The sequence below is a fragment of the Anas platyrhynchos genome, chromosome 5, assembly GCF_047663525.1.
Source record: "Anas platyrhynchos isolate ZD024472 breed Pekin duck chromosome 5, IASCAAS_PekinDuck_T2T, whole genome shotgun sequence".
Classification (NCBI taxonomy): Eukaryota; Metazoa; Chordata; class Aves; order Anseriformes; family Anatidae; genus Anas; species Anas platyrhynchos.
In genome coordinates, this window is record NC_092591.1 from 47728251 (window position 1) to 47747799 (window position 19549).

General features: G+C 39.3%; 1 long non-coding RNA gene across 2 annotated transcripts in view; it reads right to left on the minus strand.

Annotated features, from left to right (window-relative positions):
- Positions 1–19549, minus strand: part of LOC110353308 (uncharacterized) — a 32649-nt gene continuing 13100 nt past the window's right edge. For both annotated transcript variants that reach the window (XR_005266331.2, XR_011809775.1), the window contains one exon: positions 1–2711. This is a non-coding gene — a long non-coding RNA (uncharacterized lncRNA). The remainder of the gene's footprint in view (positions 2712–19549) is intronic.

The following is a 19549-nucleotide window of genomic DNA, read 5'->3' on the forward strand; positions in this document are numbered from 1 at the left end:
TATGAGAAGTCAAGGAGAACAGTTAGGAGATTACTTTATTATACTTACTGTGCCATATAATAATACAATAAAGAAACATAAACCGGTCTTCAGGTTTTGATAAGTTACAGATAAGTTCTCATGAAAATACAGGAACGGTAAGAATGAAGTATCTTATCGACTATCTGAACGTGCCATGGCAATCCTGGAAGAAACCTTTGTAATGTTCAGTTATACATGCTACTCATTTTTCTGTTCATTAGTGGTAACCTATTAGTCAACCCATCCCTGTGGTAACTGTACTGTAACGAGGGAGACAAACCAGGGATGAATTCACCCATGAAGTGGTCTGCTAAATTTTCACTTAGTAAAATGTAAATGTTTCTTATAGAAGGAATTTACATGACTCTGAAACACGGTCCAATTTTTCACTGATGTGGTAGGGGATTCAGACATTGTTGGCCTGATTTTATAAAAATCTTTGAAAACAGTCCATAAAATATCTGAGGAAACCCAAGAGGCACCCACACGTTTGGAAGCAGATTATAAGACAGCTCTGCTGCGCAGCCACAGTCATCTCCCTGTGTTCAAAAGAAACTGTATCAATTTCACATTTTTTGCCTTCCTAATGAGAATGTGTCAGAGCTGAAATAAATAAATAAGTAGGACCCCTGTCCAGGGAGCCTTGATGTCCTTCCCATCGTGGAGACCGGGAGGCCCCTGTGCTTCCTCCCTTGGCCGTGACATGCCCAGTGAATATTTCCACCACCCACACTTCATTCATTCTTAACTCTCCTCACCCACTCATCATTACAGCTGTGCAAAGCATCCATTACAAACCCTGAAGCCATGTGAAATCTACCTTCTTAACTTTGTTATGTGCTTCACACAGCTGGGATTGGTTGGGCTTTGGGTAAATTACCTTTTGAGATGATCTACCATGTTTTCATGCAAATTTGGGCCCAGGTTAAGATGGATGATTTATGAGTTGCATATTTTGAAAATCACTGAGAGAGTTTCATATCACTGCATCATGCTTCACTGTGTAGATCTCTGTCATATTCATGGTAATCAAAAAAGATATGTATATAGGACACTGCGAAAGGGAATAATGTCCCAGATGTGCTCTGTGCATTGCAAACAGTTCCTGGCCTGAAAGACCTGAGAAAAAATGAGCTCTTTTTAACTCTTTAACACTTTATTGATTCAAAGTGTAACTAACTCATAAATTTTTATTACATTCCTTTGTTTAGCACATACACATGTCAACAGGGTTTCAATTAGATACGAACTTGTGCAAATAGTTGCCGTAACTATGCTCTCAGACAGGAAGTAGAAGGAAACACAAACTATGAAATTCAGATTTGGAGCTAAATTTTCTATTGTCAAAATGAGAGATTTATTTGGTTGGTGATAAAGGTCTGAATTTGAAAAATATACAAAAAATTAAAAAGAAAAAAAAAAAAAAAAGAAGTGATTCAAAGGACAGGATTCAATGTAAGAGGCTCTGTGACTTCTTAGAGAGTATTAAAAAAACTAACAGTGAATTTCACGTTTTATTTTTTAAGAGAAGCCCAGACTATTTAAGGCAAGAACACCAAACAAATCATTTAACATCTCAGTTTGTAACAAAAGAACTTCCTTCATTTTGGCTTGTGACATGACAACATTTTATCTGTAAAACAATCTTTTCTCTTTTTTTTTGCAGTGAATGAATCCATGCAGATCATGAACACATTGCCAAATCATATTTGCGAAACACCGCTTCCTGCTGATGCCCAAATATTAATGTAAGTGAAATCCAAATTAACTGCTTTAGTGTGTGGTAAATGTTGCATTGTCAGGAGGTGATTTCGTGTTTTTTTTTTTTAAATCCTTGAATGTGGACATTTATCAAAGTGCCTTCAAGATAAGTGAAGAAAAGTCTTGAGGCAATTTGTGTAAATCCTGAAAATGGCTTGAGCTGGAATTACCCTGGACTTAAGGTCATAGTGAGAGAAGTATCGAGACATGGGATGCAGCTGAGCAAATGTAGATATGTACAGTGTACGCAGTTATAACTGAATGAGTCACTGTAGCATGAGGCACTATCAGGTCTCAATTTACATTATCCTTGATATTTAAGATCGGTAAGATGAACCACAGCCTATAGTTGCCTCCTTCTTCCCATCAGCTACAAGGCAGATGGGAGCGAAGAGCTGATGAGTAGCTCTCTACCTTCAGGGTAGGTGAGGTGAGTGCCACTCTCAGTGTCTGCTGAACAGGGTTGAGTGCCCTCCCCACTGCAAAATTTGGTGGAGGAGGAAGGAAGTCAGAACACTCAGTGTTTCAGAGGTCAGCGCTCTAGCCTGTGCCACTGCACACAGAATTCTTCCCTTGGTCAAGAACCATTAAATAAAAACAGTATGTAAAAGATCGGCAAGGAAACATTAACAGTAAGTGACAAGAGGTATTCTGCGAAGAAATGAGCTGCAGGAGTAAAATAGAAGCAGGCTAGTACTGCAACATCAGAACCCCAAAGTGTACTTACAACAGTCTTTAATCACCACCTTCACCATGTCCATTTGTTACTTGTACTTGTTGAAACGTTACATTCGCCTTTTACTTAGGGCCTGGTTTTGTTGAAGTGCTGAGCATCCTCATCTCACATCAACATCAACACATTGTAGACTTATACCCAGGGAGAGATAAAATATGGCACGTAATGTTTCATATCACATATGTGTGGATAGCTGTGAATCAAGGAAACAATTGCTTTTAAATAAATGATGTGAGAATAGAAAAGTGATAACATAATGCATGATTTGAGAGCAAAAGCCCAGCTCCTTTGAATTCATTTCAATAGTAGTAAAGAGTGGTGCCATTAGCGGTGCTGTTCTGAGGAGTCCATTGGCATTTCCACTGTATATTATTGATTGCTGGGGTTGGTATCTGTCATTGCAAGTCATGGTGAGATGCAATTTAATGTGAAGAAAAAAAAAAGAATGTTTAAATAGCTGAAATGATGAAAATTCTCTCTCTTCCTCTCTCTGCATCACAAACAAATAAAATACAATTCTGAAATTTTATGAAATTTTTGCCAAACCTCATATCATAAACACCTTCCTTTTAAAGGAATGGGTAGTAAACAAGAAGATGAACAAGATAAGCTAGCTTAATATTTAAAAGATTTGCTCAACACAAATCCTTTGCTTTTCACAGGGGCTTTTGTTATAAAATGAGAAATACATTACAAGCCTCATTTAACCATAACATCAGGAAAAAAAAAAAAAAAAAAAAACTAATGGCATACATTTGTAATGAATGCTCAAGTAAACGTATCTGTTCATCTATCTGTCCCAAATAGAAGTGTCATAAAAAACATTAGAACTGAAATTTACTCCCACTGAAGGCTGCAGTAGCATTTCCATTGGCTGGAATTGGTTCCTGGGAAGTTTATTTCAAAGATGATTATCTTACTATCAGCAAGTCTAGGAACGTGGACTCCATGGCCTTCCACATGAACACTAAAGGGAATAAAGTGCTATAAATCCCTGTTTCTGCAATGATAAGTATTCTGGCCCCAGTCTAAGTATATAGAAATAAATTACAGTTATATGTTTTTAAAATCCTACAAAATCTCTGGGTTACCACATCTCCTATCCTACCAAAGGTAAATCTTCCAAGGCTCTTGTTAAAACTGTGACTTAAAAAGCAGTCTAGGGCCCATTTCAGTGTTTGTTATCAAATGGTTCAATTACTTCAGTTACAATTCCTATCTAAAGAAGGTCCCTGACTCTTTGTTTTGGCTATATACAGAATTTGCCAAATTCACTGTTCATAATCCAGAAATAACGACTGGTTTATCTGGGAATTTTCAAATAAATTGGATAAGATTGTGACTCTCAATTAATATAAAAGTAGACCTGTAAGGGCTTCCCAAAGTTGATTTTAATTTGGCCTGGTAAATAACCAGTCTTTCAAAACTCTCTGATGGCTAAAGGTAGCGGCAAAGTATTTTGGTCATGCATGTCAAGCACATAGGTCAGAAGTAAGCAGATTTCTTCCTGGTTCTTCATCCTTTCTTGTGTGTTTTATTCACAATTTTTCATTACTTGAGATGACTATGGTTATGTACAGCTTTGAACGGTACTCTACACATGGCTGCACACTTTTGAGCCACTACTAAGTGAAATTCAGCACCTCGTAAGTTGTTTGGCTTGGAGAACAGGAGGGTTAGCTAGTGGGGGAAATCGGGTGTCCCTGCTGAGATGTTCTCTGTTCAAAAGATGCTTGAACTCTGCTGTCCTGAGCAGATGAGGACTCATGTAATCAGGAAAAGATTCCTTGCTCTCATTCCCAGAATCTTTTCAGCAAACATCAGGACTGAAATCCCCCTCTGCAGGCTCCTCCCAGAGCTGTGCGCCACAACTCCTGCAGGCTGCCTACCTCTCCTTCAGGTCTGCTTCTGAGCTCTCTCTGCTTTTGCGTCTGCTCTCTCTTTTCTACATACAACCCTGCCCAAAACAAACTCACCAAGGCTCCCCACCCAGATCTTTTAAATTCCTAGGCAACCTTGCATTTGCCTTTGTTTTGGGCAGAAACGTGTGCTGAACTGTCTTTTACTGCTCAGAAGAGAAGGGTGGTGGTTAAGCCTCCCATTTTCAACAAGGCTTAACCCAGCCTGCAACAAAACTCTCGGCAAGGATGTAACCACTTCACAGCTGTGTATGTGTGTGTGCGTGTGGTATGTGCAAAGGAATTTGCAGAAGAAATGGACATCCTTCCCCAGATTTCCAGCTGGACAGGAGACACAATCAGGATGAGGACAGTTTAGTTCATTTGCCAGTTGCACGTAGGAAAGATGCATAGTTCTTAGCAGTTTATTTCCGTTGGGACTGGACTAGAGATACTGGTGCCCTTATGGTTTCTACTTCAGACATCAATGCACTCCCCAGCTTTTCTGTTCTGAGTTGACTCAATCTGAGACCAGTGTGGAAGCCAAGGAGGCCACACCTTGGCTACCCAGCGATGCAAGTTTTCTGGGCTGGAACCAGCCTCCAGCTGACCAGCTTGGAGGGTGCAGAAGAGCCTTTCCTAATCTGCACTTGACTGAGTTCACAAGCCAATCTGTATCGGAAGCCTTTGCCTTCCTGAGACCATGAGATTTGGCATGGTTGGATTATCTGTGGAGATCTCTCTGCTGATGCTTTGCCGTAAAAAACTCTCTGCTCACAGATGCATAAAATATTGCTTATTGAACTTGTGTGTGTCATGTACGTCAATACCCAATAATGCTAATGTTGATCTTAATAAGACAGCATTTTGTAACCTGGGTAGGCTTGTGTGTGATGTGTTCAGTGGTGGCAGGAGGAGTTCTCCAAAAGCAACATAGTCATTTGTTAGCAGCAGACAAGTTGTGTGACGGAAGAGAGTGGTCAGGAGGCGCTCCGTAACCTGGCATCTTCTTATAGACAGAGTTTAAGTTAAGGTGGGTTATCACACATAGCCAACCCTAATCCCTTTTAAATGAAGGTTCTGTTTATAGAATATCAAGGTCAGGATTATAAATCCCAGAACAAATCACCAGGTATAATTAAAAGGAATAATGCCAGTTATATTTTCCAGTCATTCTCAGTACTTTAAACTTGGTCTCTGTACTCCTTGGACTTCTCACAGGTAAGTAGAGATAGAATCTCTGTGATCTAATAGTAACCCGTTTACTATAGGTCCTTTGTTTTTACCACTAGCTTGAAATACATACCAGTGTTACACATTGTATATGGCATAACAAACTAGTTAATTCTTTCAGTTTTGCACTGCTGTGTTCAACAGTGCTTCAGAAGTATTTCCAAAGAAATTTCCAACCTTATTTAGATAAATTCGCTTTGCCTTTCTCATTCTGTTTTTTTTTTGTGGTCAGTTTCTAGCAGTCATCTTCAGTTCTCCAATGAGAAATTTACAGGAATAGAGAGGTTTCTTGACAGGTCACAGAATATTTAAAATATATATATATATATATATATATATATATATTTTTTTTTTCTTTATAACATAGCTTTGCAACAAAAAAAAAAATCTGATTCTGAGAGATAATGTACTTCCATCAAGGAAAGACAACAAAACAAAATGAAGTGCCACATGAACTAATCTTTCTTTTAAAGAGGTAGCACTCCGTTTTAAATTGAATACTTGTTAATGACTCCTTATAACGAACTTTAAAAATACCTAAATTAAGTTTAAAAAGAAAATGTTTACTGACAAGAAAAACGGAAAAAGGTGTTATGTTTTAGTACTGTTAACTAGAATATTTGTATTCTATCAGTACAGCCAATTACAGTAGTCAGTATAGTCAGCGGTATTTAACTAGCAGATATTCGGTATAGCTAAAAACAGTGGCTTGTAACACAACATACACAAAGCACAGTAAATAGTGAGACTAGCACAGAAACATCCAATTACAGAGGTTTATCAATTGCAGTAAAGCTGTACATAATTTTACTTTGAGAAACACACCAGGCTGGAAAAAAGGATAATTATACTTTGCAGGTAGAGAACAATTTCCTGACAAGAATCCAATTTATATTAAAAAATTGGGCTACATTTTTATGTTTTGATTTTCCAATGAAGGTGTAGGGAAAAAAGAATACAGACTTGTTTTTTTCCTCATTATTTGGTGGTCCTTCCTTGAAACTTTCCAAACCAAAGCCATTTCTCACATCTGGTTGGAACACAGATCTTTAAGACATTCAAGTAATTCAAATCAGATGTAAAAATCTAAGCTACACTATATGAAATTCAAGAACGATATAGTTCTTACAGGGTTAGACAAGTCTGCAGTATGGCACCTCTTTTAATCAATAACAGTCTCAGTTTCAGTTTATCTGTAAATATAATACTATAATTAAAAATGATCTACTGCATTAATTATTTCAATACCCAGTGTAGCAAATTACCAGATTAGTGACACTTTACATTTAAAATGTTATTAGCAATTTCTTATCACTTTACATGGCAATATGGTCTGTATCAGCTTATAGTTCCAATGGAAAATATTGAAGATCACTAATATCAATAAGTACTTCCTTATCTCAGCCATTTGTAACTGCTTGTATTGACTTTCATTACATTCCAGCAGTTCTGCTTATACCCAAATGGTAGTCATTAATTGCCACTAACTAAGGCACAACTATACATAATTTAAATTGTTTCCAATAAATGTTCAATTAATGTCTGTTATCTGCATTTAATTTCCATTGATTCCAGAAAGCTACTGTTGAGCTTAATTGCCACCATAATGAACACAGTTTACCGTAAGTGTCATTGGGTCTCCAGTAATACCATTGGACAGCTATAGGGACAAATTTCTCTCTTACTGTCAAGCAGTAGGGAGCAGTGCTACACAGAGATCACAGTGCAAATCAATGGCTAAAAACCCAAACAGCTGCAGCTGAAGTTGACCAAAGAACAGTATTTACATCAGCAACAAATGCGTGCTTTTCTAGGATACCATTCCAGATGGCCAGAAAATATTCTAGAGGCTTCCTTAGGCTTAGTATGTGAAAATAAAAGGGAATTACAACAGACTGTTGAAAGAAACAGCATTCTGGCTTGAAGTCTGTTCCACTTGGGTTAAAAAATTGTATCTGACAGAGTTCTAGACCAACAGAAAAATCGGTGCAACTTGTTTAATCCTTATTTTCTTTTGTTTTTTCATTTTATTATAATTTTGTCCATACAAATACTTTGGCTGACCAAGGACTGTGAAGAAAATAAAACAAACCCTTATTTTAAGGACTGCTTCAGATATTTTTGGATAATGCAGGTTCATAGCAACACCTACAAGTAACTCATTGAGATTGGATCATTTTAACATATTGTTAGGTATTTTACATAAAAATCAGTTACATTTAGACTCTCAGAAACGGCCAATTCATGAGAAAAAAAAACAGTGGCTTAAGAGTGATCTTGTCTAATGTTCCTTTAGAAGAGCAAAACAAGAGAATCAACTTGCTGAAAATTAAATGCTACTACATTTTCAGAATGACATTTCCAATTTAGCATTGCAAATATTTTTTTCTTATTTTCTGTCCTATTTCAAATTGAGATCTAGATGAAATACTTAGCTTTTATTCAAACAAATCACTTGATTGACCAACATCATTTTATTCATAATCATGCTTTGTAATTGCTTTCTGGATTCTTTTATTGCTTTCACTAGGACTGGAAGTAAAACTTACCGTAAGACATTCCCTGAGATGAAAAATCTGTCTCTCAATGTGCTTCAGTAAATTAGAATATTTTTTCATTATCTTCACTTTGAATATGTTCAAAGTCTTGTCCAAAATAGAGTTTATTAAAATAGACCGGTTTAAAATTACTAAAAGCAGAGCTTTACTGTCAAGAAATTTGTCTCAGAAGGGAAGGATTGCTGCCTTCTAGCTATGAGTACTGTTAAGGTCTGTCCTACCAGTCAACATGGACCTCCTGTACAAAAGTTGCCACACATCCCACATTTTAGTATGGTCAAACCTCTTGTCTGCTATGAAATGACAGTAGAGTATGTCCTATGTTTTTATTAGAGTCTACTGTTCCTTAATAGTTCTGCATTTGCTTAGAAAATGCAGCACACGTAGGCTGGAGAGGCACAAATTACCATTAGATCTAGGATCTCCAAATTTGAAGACAATCCTGGTAGGTGCTTATAGTGAACTGTTATTCTATTGTAGTGGATGTTCATCACTTACCACCAATTTCTCGTCACAGGAAAATGTGTGACTATCTCCACTGTCCCATTTCTGCCCTCTTGTACCTACGCTGCTCACCAGAGAAACAGGAATCTTGTAGACTTGACAATCCTAGTGTCCTGTAGAGCTAAAATCTATAGTGTCAGGCCATTCTTTGAGGTGAGAGAGAAATACAGATTGAAAACCCAGATTTTTCTGGCTTGCAGCAGTTGTAACAGGGCTAATACACAATCAGGATATGCTCCCCATATAGCAGGCACCACAGGGCACCCAGTCCAGTCCCTGCAACACCATGGACGAAATAATTCCACAAGTTCACCTCAGGCAAGAGCATGAGCTGCCATGGCATTAGGTACAGGGTGGTGCTTGGGGGTGGGGGGAATTCCAAAACAAATTCCTGCCCTTCTTTCCAGTTTATGAGAGGGAGTTCTTGGGGTGGAGTAAATTAAACAAAGGAAATAGCATTAACAAATCAGTGCAATTTTTCTGTATATCTCTTCTGAGGCAAGAAAAGGTGACCTCTTTTGCATCGTACTGTGAAGTTTGGAGCATAAAAAGAAGGACAGGTTTTAAAGACTGAAAATTCTGTTTTGTAAAATACCTTGACACCAGTATTTTGGGGAAAAAAAAAATGTAAACTCAAACAGATGTCTTACCAAATGGCTAAAACCAAAGCTTCAGGGCAACATTTTACCCAGAAACTACGTGGCAACCGGAAGAGCTTGCAGTAGGCAGACAATTGCCACATCTCTACTATTACACTACAAAGAGAGAAAAGTGGAGAGAAGTCTTCTTTTTCCTGTGAGAAAGGTCACAATATCTCAGTTATTGGCTTCCATGTTGCCTCTTCACATCACAGAAAAGCTACACTGCCTTGTTTTTACTGATTAGTTCCTCATCCTGCTAGGAAAAAAAAAAAAAAAAGGCAGAGAGGACAGAGAGGAATGAAGAAAGGAGAAGCAAAGGGCTGAACAAACCAATGAACAAATTAACTCATTTGTTTTGCGGGTGGAAACACAGTCTAAGAAGCAATGCTCCATCTGCACCCCAGAGGAAGTTCAGCTCTGCTGTGGCTTAGAACACATCACTGCAGCCAGGTCAAGAGGTGACAAAGTCTTGGGCAATAGTTAAAAACTTTGCATCTGAAACAAAAGTGGCACCTCTAAGAACCAAAACCAAATGTTGAGGGTAATGGGCTACAGGTTAAGGGACAGAGCATCCAGGAATTGCTGAGCCTCTCAGGCAGCCCTGAAATGCAAACCTGCATAACAAGGAGCTTATGCACACCCTGTAGAGGACTGATACTGTAAAGAGCTGATGCAAAGAACTGAACAAAGGAAACCATTTTGCAATGCACAAAAAAAAAGGAGGAATTTTATTGGTCTTAGAGAACTTATCTTCTGAAACCTTATCTATTAACTATTTACACAGACATCAGTGGTGACAGATATTATCTGCGCTTCCTTTTGATTCCTTCCCTTTCATGCCAACATTACCTGGTCTAAGCCTCTCCAGCTAGCCCACTGTCAGCAAGACTCTTGATCTTCCTATCCATTCCTGCTTCCTATTGCTTCTTTTTTTTTTTTTTTTTTTTTTTTTTTGTGGGTCAGACGTAGTGTCAACCCACAGCCATGTTTTAGTCCAAGCTCCTCAATGGAAACCTCTTCTCATAGTATCGAACATTAACCAGCTTCTCTACCATGAGCAAGATTTAGAGATTCACGTGTCCTTCATATGCAACAAAAATGAGAATTTCGCTCTTTTTTTTCCCCAACAGTACAGGTGAGGCTGTCTTCATCCACAGTTCAAAAGCATGCAGAAGAGACTATTAAAGACAAGCAGAACAAAATGTGTGCAAAATATGACAGATATTAAAGGAAAGTCATCTTGATGCCACAGTTGCCATGTGCTCCAGTTGGTAAAGCTCACCCTGTGCTCTGACATTACAGGAAAGCACTTGTCTTAAGATCCACTTCCTTGTGCAAGTTACCGAAGTTAACCTGAATGCTGCTCAGTATGCCGCTTCCCAACTGTAATAGCAACAGAGAACTGTTGCTGTCAAGAGCCAGAATTGTATTTGCATATATACATTTTTTGCCTAATTAAAACAAAAGCAAAGTTTTGGAAGTAGGTCATGTAAGGAAAGAAGTGGTAGTCTCCAAACTCAGCTGCAGAGAAGTTTATCCTTCCTCAGAATAATGCTGCAAATAGCTTCATATAGACACCCACCATGAGAGCAAACAGTTATTCCTGTCTCCAAGTTGAAAAGAGGCAGCATAACATGCATAGCATCTAGTGCTTGCATGTCTTGAGCCTAATTTCCCAAATAATTTAAATTGAAATCACAGGCTGCAACCAATGTTTTGTCACACTGCACCAGATAAGGACATAATTGTTTTTCTCTTCCCATGCAAGAGTTTCCCTGTTCCTTTGGATATTCAGATTGCCACCATAAAAATAATTTTGCTCTTCAGCCTCCTGAGGTTTAAAACCTCAATAGTTTGACCTTCATTGATAAAATCTCCTGATTTTCCAGGCTCTGGAGCCTGGAAGCAAAAAAAAAAAAAAAAATGAAGATTAGTTAAGAACTGTGGCTGGCTCATGAACATTTGTTAGCTCCTCCAATGCTACAGCTCATGCTGTTTTCCTTTCACACAAATTACCCTGGAAGCCCTGCCCGATGGGGCAGGTGCTCATAGGAGATAAGCAGCAGTATGAAAAGTTTGAGAATTAATCCCATTGTACAATAAACTTGACATCTAATCTACTACTTAGATTTGTAACACACCCAGTAGAGTTTAACTAATTTGCCATTGCACTGTTAAACAGCCTTTGTGGTCCATGTATCCTTCCCACCGCTTTTCAGCAGTACTGTAGAAAGACCCATTTTACTGTAAGTAAAGGTGCTCCACATACATTTTCCTACATGTTTTTCAGTTTTGCATGTGCAGACTTTCACTCAGTCCTGGACAACAAACTCAGATGACAGTGGCATGGAGATCCCTTTTCCAGTGGGATCTTTTTTTTGGTGGGCAGCTTTTGCGGGGATTTGGACATGGACTTGGTTTCTAGCCACACAGCTTTATCAGGCCTCAGGTGCTTTTGAGCATGTGCAGGACTTCAAAACTTGTACACTTTAAATCTGGAAAAAAGATCATACGATCCTTAAGTACCTTTGGGGCTAGGCATCAGTTGAGCAAGGGGTTTCAGGGCTTAATTTCAGGTTAAAGGCATAGTACTTGAATTTAACTTCTGTACCAATTTAGATTCCTAAATATTTTCTAACCTAGTCACTAACCCTTAGTCACTAAGGCATCTGAATGAGTGGCAGAGATTAAAATAACCACCTTTGATAATTCCCTTAAATTCCTAAATTAAAAGCACTCCTAAGAGATACATAAATGGTTTGCCTGTTTCACACAGACCAGAAAATCAGGACCAAAGTCCAAGAAAAAATGACATATCAAAACATCAGCTGAAACAGAAGGTTCCAGCTGTTTCAAATGCCACTAAACCACAATGATTATTGCTAACATAAATAAAGCAAAATCTTAATCCAACGTTATCAAGGAGTGACTAACCATATTTCTCTGTTCTTCTGGTACTTTTATGAGAGAGTGCATTTTCGTAAGAAAAGAGAAGGATGGCATATAAGCTGCCACTTTCTCTTGTAGTATGTAAAACCACAAACACCTACAAATGCACCTAACAAATAATTGAACTTAATCAGTTCATATTCAGCAGAAAAAAAAAAAAAGAAAAAAAAAAGCTGTCAAACCAAAGTCTAAGTTATGTCCTTGATAACTGGCTTGGATTTTGTTGTTGTTGTTGTTTTTTTGTTGTTGTTACTGTTTTTTGATTAGACGATGTCACTTCCTTGTGACCACCACAAATGATAACAGTTGCAAGACCTTTATGGTTGCTAAACCAGAAGAATGGTTGGAATTTTTTGAAAATCTTTACAGCTTCAATAGTCACTTCAGACTGACATTTTGTATATTAAAAGCTATCTTTAAAAACTAAATAGGTGATACAGCATTCCAGAATCTGGCAGGACAGAAAAAAAAAATAAAAATCAAAGCCTGCAAATGCCAACCCATTGCACTTTAGCTACACTTTATGATTGTGGTGAATGGTTTGGGTCAGTTCATTTGCAGACTCCTGGCTCCCTTCATTCCAGCAAGAAAAATGCCAATAACATCTCTAAAATAAACCCAGCATCTCGTCCCTTCTATTTAGGGTAGCTCTTCCTCCATCCAACCACATCTCCAAGCACAATGAGAGTTCTCTTCTCCCATCTCAGTAAACTTCCCTTCACTGTTGTCAAAAGTGCCTTTTTTCCATTGCTGGCATCAAGAGAATTTTCAAGATGTGTTCCATGAGTCATTTTTTTTCTACCCAAGTTAAACTGATCACACAAAGTTCCCCTTTCTTTTTTTTTCCTCATTGCCCCACTATTCTGCTACTCTCCAAAATGTTCTCTGAGAACCCTAATTCTAGCTCCTTACAATACAAGGGAGAGGATCACTGAAGTTTGACACTGATTTAAATGTTACTGTAACTCCTTGCATTCCAAAAAGACTCCTTACTAATGACTAAAGGAAAATATTTTTAAGGACACCACAGAATGCCTGCAGCAAGTTATGACACAGGGAAACCTGAGCTATCTGGAAGTGAGTCCTTTCTCATCGGAGCAATGGAGCCACAACAGGAGGACTGTTCAGGTCCAGGAGTGTGCTGCCTGGATAAAGATGATCTTCTGGGATCCAGTGTCTTATCTGTTCATGGCAGTTAATGATTAGTATTTTGGATTACAGGAATTTTCACAAGGACTTGTGCTTCTACCTCTTAAGAGATTGTTTAAAATCTCTTGCCTCTAGATAAGTATTCAAGTGTTTCTCTGTGATGTTTGTATTGCTCCAGTAGCTACGAGGTCCTTGGCACTGGAATAGACATAACAGGGTGCAAAGATTTGAAAACCAAAGATGATTTTTTTTTACTGGACCTGACAAGGGATTTAGGATTACATGTTTCCACCTGAGAAGTGAAGATGTCAGAGCACTGACACAGGTGAGGTTGTAGAGTCTCCATTCTTGGAGATATTCACAAGCCATACAGACATATCCTGGGCAATGTGCTCTGGGTGACCTTGCTCAAAAAGGTGGATGGGACAAGATGACCTCCAGAGGTCCCTTTCAACCTCAACCATTCTGTGATTCTGTGAGAAATACCAAACCTGTACTAATTGCTTAAAAAAAAAAAAAAAAAAATAAGGCTAAATAGATTCATGGGATTGGATAAGACAAATCTACTTGGTTCTCTGGAATGGAAGGACACACCACTGATGGTTCCAGATTTACAAATCAAGTTCCTACATGCTCAGGTAGTGGTAGAAGAGGTACTCAAGGACCAGAGTAATGAACACAACCGGAGTGAATGGAAGTTGAGTAAAAAGAAGAAAAGAGGTTACAGTAGCTCCATCACCACTTGTCCAGTATAAAATTACTGCTCTGGATTCCCGTGCTGATTCATCTTTCCACTAATATGAGCTGTCTGGTAGATTCACTGCTCAGATGTTCAGTCCTTTTGCATAAAGGGCCAGGTGAACAGCTGGAACACACAATCTCTATTTCACCTTGGTAAAATACAGTCTCTTGACATCATTTAATTAGTGTATTTCACTCTTTTCCTATTGCAAACAGCCCATGTGTTTATGTTCGAATGACAAGATAATAGAGAAAAATGTCTTCTATAATTGTTCTACAAACTATATTGTTCTTTAATATGAACACAACAATAAAGTTGTGTTCATAAACTTACTGTTACCAATATAAATAATTACAAAACCATAAAAAATATAAACGCACGCAGTAACCAGAAGTATAAACCCACCACTACTAAATAGCACTTCATAACTGTGGCTCTGAATTATTACTCCTTCACCAACACAGCCACAGTATCCGACTTCATAAAATCCTCCTCTCTACAAATTAAATGAATTGGATAATTAAAAAAGCCTATGTTTAGTCCACAAAGTGAAACCACCATCACTGTAGCATGAAAACGAACCCACATTTTTAAAAAACAGTAACATATAATTCCCTGGCAGGCATGATCCATACCTACTTGTTCTCTATCCATTTGAAGCTGTGGGCAGCTGCTTTGCTCTTCATGATAGCCTCAGAAGTGCTGCCAACAACTTCAGGTCTAGATTAGAAAATTTTAGGGCTGGGACTTTGGCTTCCTACCTATCTACAAGACACTTCATTGTGAACAGTAAATAGAGAACTACAGACTGAGAGTAGAAGGCTTGGTATAAAAGGCATGGCACAGGCCATGTGTCCACGCAGGTCTTGCGTGAGGACCTGCCTGGCAGGGCTGGTAACAGACTCAGGCTAGAATGGCAGCAGCTGCTCACAGCCATCCTTTTACTACAGCATCTCCTGCCACCACAGGGAGAGGAGTGCGCCGCAGTGGAGCAGCAGCTGTGCTTGTCCCTGCAGGTCTGGCAGAGGCGGAGATAACCAAAATTGCAGGCCTGATCCCGCAGAGGTCACACATGCCCTACACCCCACTCTGCTAGCCTAGAGAAAGGAGGCAAAGAGCAGGAATGCAATTAAAACACAAGGTGTGTGATTCATGCAGAGGGTTGCGTGTGAGTGTTCATACACCCGTGAGGTTTAAGCAGAGCTGCCACATCCCCATGGGCAGGCAGAGCCCATGCGTGCACACAAAATACTCTCTGGTAGAAAGCAAAGGAGAGGAAGGGGAGAGAGGACATCCCTTTCCCCTTCCACCCTGCCAAGCCTTGCATCACCTTGCTGCTGCCAGCCTCCCTTCTCGTCTGCCCAGCCCAGGGCAGATGTTAAGGTGAGGCCATGCCCTGCCAACAGCGCTGCCTGCCTGGGGATTGCCTCAGGGCTCCCTCTGCTCCCAGCAGCACAGTCGCTCCCACCACTGTAGCTGAAGACAGATCTTTGCCTCTGTGTTTTCCTACCTTGTGCCAAGAGACACCTATTATAACCCCTAAAATATGTTGGCTGTACTGTGCTGCCTGATTACCTTCACATCACATTAGCCCTATAAATAGGGGAAAAATACACCTAGATAGATGATGTCAGAGAATTCCACATGTATGTTTTATTCCGAATGGCGTCTCCAGAACAGTTGCTGACAATTTGCCAGTTGCATTTGACTTGTAATATTTCAGCATTTGCCAGCAGGACTTTTTGCACTGTATGCAGATGGCCGGGTGTTATTATCCCTCCACCCACATGCCTGAGTCCAGTAACAGTCCTGCTCCTGGCAAAATTCAATCTTCTCTCATCTCTCATCCCATGCTCATCTTTGTATTATTTTTTAATTAATCTATGGTTAACTGAAGCTCCCTCCATAAGTCAATGATTTCCTTTCAATTCTTGTTAAAGATTTTTCATTTTCATAAACTTTCAGCGTGTTGCTCAGCATCCACTAACAGCACACTTTCATTATCAAATCAGCGAGAAATGGACTCAATGAAGCACAAAGAACAGAAACACGGCACTGACAACCTCCAGGCCCTTCTATCTGCTCCAGACGATCATCTGTCAGATGCACTGCAAATGAAAACATCTTTTACCACCTTGAAAGCCACAAGGCTAGATCCAATCTTGGTGCAAAGTGCCATAGTTCCAATCTGGGACACAAGCAAGTTGTCCTGATTTACCCCAGCTATATAGCTGATGGTTCCTATTCTCTAGCTAAGGAAACAGCTGCTGGTAAAACTGCCGCTCAAACAGGAATTGTAGGATTTTTCTGTGACTGAATGTATTTCTAAACACAAGTTTTCCATCCTTTTTTTTTTTTTTTTTTTTTTTTTTTTGGCAAGCAGTAATACTGAAGTCAGTTCTTCGGGGGAAGCTGGCATTGAGGACGCCTGCTTGCGCTTCTGTGCGCCACAGTGCTCAGCATGTCTTAGCACTGTTACTTAGTAAAGCTCTGATCACACTGTGGTTCAGTTTACAAGTCTTTGGCAAACTGAAAACAGTCTTAAAAATCCCAAGATTTTCTGATCATGTTTGCTTTAAAAAGAAATAAATAGATTACACAAAACAGAGTGATGAGCATGCCTACTTACTCTTGTTGGTGGCATGAGAAGAAAATCACTCTTTAGTCAATGAAAGAAGATTCAGGACATAATGGATTTTTAGCTAGTTCATCAGAGTGACCATGCGCACAGCAAGATCTGTGAGCTGCACACTCTAGTACCAGGTCCAATTAAATATAGGATCCTTTATGGCTTAAACCCATGCTCATTATGCACATGTATTACATTAAACCTTTTCTTCCCCCTTTTCTCCAGTTACCCTTCTGTGCATTTTGGTCTAAATTTTCAGAAAATTGCATGCCCAGTTCCTACAATTATGCATGTAATCAATTAACTATTTATGTCTACAACAACTGTGACCAGGTATGCAAATCGCCAAGCAGCTTTTGCCATTTTTCAATAATTTAGACCTTTGTCATTTATTCATCCACTTTTGTTTGAAACAGTAAGTTCATGGAAATTTAGCTCATTTGAAACATATGCGTAGATCCATATGAACTGCCCAAAAGCATCACAAAGAGAAAGGATAACCTTGTTGTTAAGGCAGGAGAGCGCGAAATCTGGTTTCCATTCCGAGTTCTGCCACACATTTCCTGTGTAACCTTGGGCAAGTCATGAACTGTAACCTATCTAAGTGTGGCTGACCTACATGTAAAGCAGACAGAGCAATCCTTACTTCACAGGGTTATTGAGACGTTTCATTTGTTAGTGCATATGAAAAACATTGAAACAAGTAAGTGGAAGGTGCTACAGAAGTATAAACTATCATTAAGGATATTAAATATGTGACAGTAACAAACATGAGACACGATCAGGACTCAGTCGTAAAACAGTGGGTAAAGGGGCAAACGTGGCCATTGAGAATGGAGCAAAGAAAATGGCAAACAAATTCAAGTTAGAACATGAATAAGAACCAAACAGTAATGGTGAGCATGAGCAGGCATGCGAGTAATTAACCTTTATACTGCAATTTTTACTGTCCTATTTGGTCTTGCCCTTTTACAAAAGCCTGCAGTGTCCGAAGACATTTGAGAAGCACTTGAGCTAGTTAATTCAGCACTGACCACCTCACGGTCTGTTTGATCAGCATGAATTGTTCTTCATTAATCAGGATAATTCTGACAGTGATATTCATGCCATGTATTGGCCAAAAGCTGGTGGAGAGCATTGTGGTGTTAAACTGACTAGCATAGCCGTGTTCAGTTATAGGAAAATACGCCCTCTTTGTTTCCTTATTCACCAGAACAACTATAAAGTCAATTCTGTTGCTGTGGTTCCTTTCTTATTTTTAGATAAAATGCAGTTAGATTTGCACATCACTTCACTAAATGCTTGGGGTATGGCCTTGTGGGACCCATATAAATCATGACATATTCCATGAGAATACATCTCCTTTTAAAAATTACCTCATTTTGTAGCTGACCTATATATGGCACTCACACTCACATTAGGAGTCTAGAGTAGACTGATTGCAGTATCTGGCCCAAATTTATGACCTAATACAGCAAAATGCTCTGTATCCCTCAGATCCAACTGGGATAAAATGTTACATGTTGGGCCCCATGTAGCCAGTTTCCATTTTGATTAACAAAACCTCTCCTAGGGAGAAATGAAACAAAGCTTTTGACAAAATATTGAAGAATGTATTGCTTTACCTTGGTGAAACACTTTGATGAGTCTTCATTTCACGGTGATACTGTTTGGGAGGACTTGAAAATCAGAGTTAAAACCAAACATGGAATGAATGAAGAAAATTCTAGTACTTTAGGGTTTTCTGAGCTTCAGGCAAATGTTTTAAAGTATGCCTTGATTTGTACCTCTAAAGTGATTGTCATCCTGTGAGCCTGCACATTCAATCTGCACCTGGGAAAGCAAGCCCACTGGCAGTATGCTTCACTTTGCTATCGAGGGCTTTGTACTTCCAACATAGTGCATTTAGGTGTCCACAAACAAAGTTTGAGAAGCACTGCTCTATAGAAAGTGCCCAGAGGTTCTGGAAAGCATGCTATCTGTGAAACTTAGCTGAGGAGCTCATTAGCAAGAGCTGACTACCAGCAGCATTACATTCTGCTTGCCCAAAAAATTTCATGAATGACCTGAGAGGACCCAGCTAACCTAGACAAGCTTTCGAGTGAACTCTTCTCCATGTTTAGCATAGTTGTTTCTCTTAGTTCATTATTGAGGCAGCTCAAACCACAGCACCTCTCTGACATGTCCAGGCTGGGCACTGGGGACCGTAGGGAAACCACTGCACCAGGCTGCGATTTGCCTGGTGTGCTCCTGGGGCTGTGGGAAGGGGGCAGCGGAGCCTCCCCCTTCATCGTGGCCACCTCCTGCGCTGCTGTGCTCCTTTGCATCAGCAGAAAAGCCACCCATTAACAATTCCAATTAACAGCATGCAAATAACAAGAGATTGGTCTGATGAGCTGCTGTGACCTTCTGCAGTGCGTCAGCCCTCTGCATTCCCTGGAATTCATCCCTACCTGGCCTGGACCATATCTTTTGGAAAAAGATATAATCTTGATTTAAAATTTTCCAATGAGGGAAAATAGACTATAAACTTTGGGAGATTGTTTCAATGGCTAATTAAACTCAATTAAAAAATCTATGAAGATCACAAGGGAGCTTCACGGGGGTCCTTAATGGCTACAGAGGAAGAGCACAGATTTACCATTTTTATATGTTAATTGCACCTGTGTTAAGTGGATTTTTTTCTCACTGATTGCACTACAAAAGCACACTGACTATAGGTATTTGG